Raw genomic sequence first — 5371 nt, 5'->3', positions numbered from 1 at the left:
GCTGAACAATGCCTCCTCCAACTGTGCTTTCAAAGAAGACAACGGTCCTTGCTTCCCTTAGGAGACGGCGCACAGGCACCACAGCTCGTGGGAATTGTAGGCTGTGCATCCCCATCACATAGGCACTCCTCAGCTGTCTGGGGGCACTAGGACAAGCTCTTGCCTTGATGTTGCTGATGGCCTTGCTCCAGGTTGCTGGCCTTGTGTACCCCAGCCACCATGAAGTCCAGCCTGAGATACGTTATTCTACCAAAACATGGCAGAAAGAACTCAAATACCTTCAAAAGCAATAAATGCTATATTAAATAACAAATGCTACCTCTGGTATAATAAATGCTTCCTCTGGTCAGGTATTGCATGTGGGAGGCAATCTTCCTGCACTCAGTTTGCATGGGACAATGTACACCCACCTTCACATCTCCTCCTAGAGCGGGGTTTGAGCTTCGCTGCTGGGACGGGAATGCTGGTTTCAAAGGAAACTTCAAAGGAAACTTCTTTGTGCGTGAGCAGCGGAGGCAAAGGCTAAAGGGCCTGAGTCGTGACTCCAAGGAGTGCTTCAAAATTTTCCATGCTACAGAGTGTATCCTCCTCTCCACAAAGACTTCTGCCAGCCAGGGAGAGCTTGTCATTTCTTTGAGAGCTAAAATATGAAGATTAGGCGGTCTCCCTCCTGTCTCCGCTGCCGGGGAGGTATCCAAAAGGCTGTTAGGACACAAAAGCTGAGTCTTTACTACTTTCCTATAGAATGCAGAAAAGGAAGCACAGCCCATGAGGGAAAGCTGGGAGATGCTCTACTGAAGCTCACTGGGGTTTGTGGAAAATGACTGAAGCCCTTACAAAATAGAGGAGCCAAGCAGCAATGAAGGAGATCCCCCTTTTTTATTTTGCAGTCACTTTTCAGATGAGAGACAAGTCTGCACCCTGCACTTATTTGGTGGGAGGGTGGTGGTGGGGAATAATTCATATTATCTGAATAATTAATATTATCTGATATTTCTCCTGTAGCCTCAGCAGAGGCGCTCAAAGCCCCACTGTGGTGGGTGCTCTGTGGAGTCAGGGAGGAAAAGAAGCAGCTCCAGCATCCATTACCAAGGTCAAGGAAGGGGGAAGAGGTTCCCACTATTTTCTATTTTGCTTCTGGAGTTTAATTCAGATCAAGGAGGTGAATTTGCGGACAAGCTAGATGAGTTCAGCAGCTGTGGCATTGAAATGCAGGGATCATAAATGGCAGGAGGAAGGGAAACCCAGTAAACAGTTTTCAGATCTGAACAGAGTGTTGCCTCTGAACTACAAAAACCTGCGAGAAAGTGGTATCAAACACCCAGCTCCTACTTTGACCCCTGCCTGAGGGGAAGTGAATCAATGTTGGGAAAATATGGAAAGCAGGATGAGATTATCTGCTGTATAAAAGAAGCTGGAAGAGATGGCTTGGGATATTTGTGTATTGAGGCTCCTTCCACGTCCTATTCCTTTATGGGGGGGTGCTATTGTACCTATTGTGGCAGATCTTTATCGGCCCTGTTTATCACGTTGGGTGCGGGGAATGTCAGATTGCTGAATGTCAGGTTGTTGACTGTTTTCATAACAGGAAGCTGCCTGCTGTCTTGCTGTATTAAGGAACTCCCGTATGCACAATATTTTCCAAAACAAGAGAAAAAAAAAAAAATCTAAACACTCTGCTGTGGTTGGGTAACTGCACGGATTCAAGTTTCTATTGTTCCTTGTAAGGCAAAATCCTGTATAGATAAATACACTTGATACACATATGCCTGTTTTTTCTTTTGTGTAAAGATACAGGAAATATGGCTGTTGTTTTGTCAAGATGAAATATTTCCCAACGTTAAAACTAAATCTCAACACTTTCATCAGTGCTTGGGAGCCTGGAGAGCTGCCATGTTCGGGTGCAGGTGGGACGTGGGAGAGAGCAGTACAAGAGTGAGTTAGTCATTGCAACACCGAGCATTGCGGGACCCAGCTTTTAAGTGCCTTCATCCCTGTGAGCTGAAGTTAGGCATCCGGCTTCCCCTGAACACTGCAGAGAGGGGGTGGCTAATTCAGATTTCTTACTAGAAAACTGTGTTTGCCTCTCCTCACTTGGAAAACAAGTGACCCCAATACCTCCTGGCTTCCCTGAACATGAAAATCACAATGACCGAGTCTGGAAGCTGTAACCCAAGTGATCTGCCTGAGAATGCAATCCAGGGGACACACTTCGCAGGGTGGGGCATATCTCAGTTGATCAGTTTGGGCACAAGGTATTGAAATTTAGGTGAGAGGAGGTCCTATGCACCTTTGTTCAGAGTCCTGAACTGCCTGCTAGTTGTAGGCACCTAAACTGTTCGTTGGAGCAATGCACTAACGAAGGTCCTACACAAGTGTCCTCCAAGTGATAGTCACTCTGAATGGTCCAAAAAACGTGCAAGCATTGTGTGCGAAGTAAAGGACCTTGGATCACAGCCTGACTCACTCTAAGGTGCACTATACCTTAGTGCAAGTAAGAGATGTTGGTCTGAAGCACCCCTAGGACAACGAATTTCAACTTGAGTCTCCCCTAATCCCTCTGACTGCTTTAATCGATGGACAGAGGTGAGGATAATATTTTTCTACAAGACTAAAATAGCTCAGAGGAAGACAGAGGGGGCACCTAAACTTTGGACATGGAGTCTGCGTTCCCAAGGGTTTTCTTTTCAGACACCAGATAGCAGGGTGTTGGAACAGGGTTGGTGTGCTTTCAAAAATTGGTCAGAGCACAACCTGGCTGCTGCTTCGGACTCCAGGTCTCCAGAATTTGGTCCCCAAGATGTGTGTCTTCCCATGAGACCCCACAAGGCTGTCCCTCACAGCCACGTGCTCTCTCAGATTGCTGCCTCGGTTTTAGGATCATGGCACAGGTGGAGAGCAAGAGATACTGAATTAGCAAAGGGATTTCTTAAAAGTCTTGCAAATTAAAGAATCTGGTACCAACAGAAAATGCAGCATGCTTTCTGTATCTGCATATATCCCTTGTGGTCAGCATACTCATATTTCAGCCTGGATAAAATCCCCCTCTGCTCTGTAGTATAACCAGAATTATTAACTCAGGTGACTCTGAGCCTTTGCACAAAGCACAATATACCTTTTAAAGATCATCTTCCCCCTCTCCAGTGACGAGGTAACCTCATGAGGCTGCCAGCCCAGTGTAGGAGATGCTGGCAGAAAAGGTGGGCAAGTCACCACGACTGGTTTCGAATTCAAAGGTCTGTGAGCAACCAACTGCTCACTCCCCAACAGGGCATCAGCCCATGCTGTTGGTTCCCTCTCACTGCTCTTCCGTGGGAAACAAAGATATATTCTGCCTCAGAACAAAAAGTGACAATTCTTGAAGGAGGAAATTGCCAAATCTGTACTTGGAAAGAATAGATTTGCTGTGATTTAGAGAATTTATGGAAGAAGATTCAACCTGAGAGGTCAGCTCTGCTTCCTCAACTTTAGGTGTGTCATCCAGGGACGGGGAAACTAATGATCCTGGGAGCCAAAGCTGAGCCAGACTCTTCAGAGCTTCAGAAACTCTGTGAGACATTGGGCCGATAGTGGTGGGGACCTCACACCTTCCACTTTCCTCCTTCTGAGGAGCTCAGAGCCGACGTCTGCATCTGTACTGCTGGGATGCAAAAGCTGGAAGTCAACTGGCCATGCTGTTAAACTGGCAGAGGAATGGCACATGCCAGAATGGAGCAGGGAAAAAAATATTTTCCAAAAGAAGTTTTACAAAGAAGATAGACTTAATTATGGCAATCGGAATTCAAGGAAAATTGATGTTTGTTTTGGGGTAGGGCATGGCCTAGAAGGCCCTTCCATCCCATATTTTTATTGTTTTGTGTTCATGTGAGAACAGAGTTGTTAAGACCCAGTGACATCGGGTCTGGCTTTGAATTATAGCATTAAAGAGAAACATGATATACTCATATTTATCATATAGTCAGCAGAGGGCGTCAAATGCACGTGTGTCTCTCAACTCCAGTACAGAGTTGGAACAGCAAATCCGCTAACAGCCAACTATTCCTCCGAGCGCGGCTGATGCTTCCCCGTCAATTGTGCGGTTGCCCCAGGTTTCCTTCCCTGCTCGCCGTGTGCGGTGCCATACGGTAGATGCAGACCTAATTGTTTGCCCTGCGGCCCCTGCAGACAGGATACAAGTCCAGTGCCAGGTGTTGAATTATTTTCCTGCGTGGTGGTATAGTGCATGGGAATTGTTGATAACGCTAACAATACAGCAAAGGAAAAGTGGGAGAGGAGGAGGACAATTAAACAGCCTTTGAAAGCCCTGGGGACATGTAAAATACCCTCCCTCTATTCATGTGTCACCACGTCCAAGTTCTTAAGTATAGAAACGCGGGTGTCATTACTAGATGAATCTCTCTTACAGCCTGAAACCTTTCAGCAAGACCTGGTCTGTATTGTGGTACCATTCATCCCACTGGCTTAGTGGAGTTAAAACTGATTTAGCCCAGGAGGATGTCAGGATGGATCATCTTCCCAGGGAATAGCTCCATATCCCTGCTATGTTTTGGTAGCGCTGGGGGCTGAGTTAGGGTTGGGGTCTCAGCCTGCTGGCCCAAAGGGCTCTCAGTGAAAGGCAGGGGGGTAAGGTGGCTGCAACAAAGAGGTGGGGAGCTTGGGGTAGGAGAAGTTTTGTGGGAAAAGCAGACCTAGGATGTAGGAGATCGGGGGTTAGGCCCTGGCTTCAGACTCGCTTTATGATGCTGAGAAAGTCACTAGTCCCTCTTCACTCCTGAATGACTCTAGAAATAGTCAGATTTTTAGAGTTGAAACTGTGGTGGGTTGAAACTGTGGTAGTTTGAAACAGTGGGGTTTTAGGGTTGAAACAGTGATGTAGCACCATATAGCGCCATACAGCACCCAGCCATGCATGCAAGGAGCTTGTCGCCACCCTAGATGTTGTTACACGGCAGCATCCTGCAGGTCTTTCAACAGAGTATTAAGGGTTGATTTGCAGAAGAACAAGGCCCTTTCTCCTGGGCTCCTGAGCTCTCCAGGACTCAGGGTGAGCCTTTAGCCGTGTTTCCAGGCCTGCACACAGCTCTTGCAGAGCTGGCTCTGCCACCAACCTTCCCCACAACACCAAGGTCCTGCACTCTCCAAGAGGCCACTCTGTCTCAGCAAGTTGAGGCCCCTCGAGCTCGCTGCCATGATGACACTTTCCTGTTGTGCAGCACGCAAATCCCAGCGCAAATCACCAGCACTTCTGATTAGGAACTGTTTTGTCAGCATTTGGCACTGGCCCAGCAAAAGTGACACCAATTATTTGTGTCAGCTCCCCTCTGAAAGCAGGAGATATATGAAATCTCACCCCGAGACAATCCATCACCGT

This window comes from Pygoscelis adeliae, unplaced genomic scaffold, assembly GCF_000699105.1.
Source record: "Pygoscelis adeliae isolate BGI_AS28 unplaced genomic scaffold, ASM69910v1 Scaffold121, whole genome shotgun sequence".
NCBI classification, from domain to species: domain Eukaryota; kingdom Metazoa; phylum Chordata; class Aves; order Sphenisciformes; family Spheniscidae; genus Pygoscelis; species Pygoscelis adeliae.
This window is presented reverse-complemented; position numbering follows the sequence as displayed.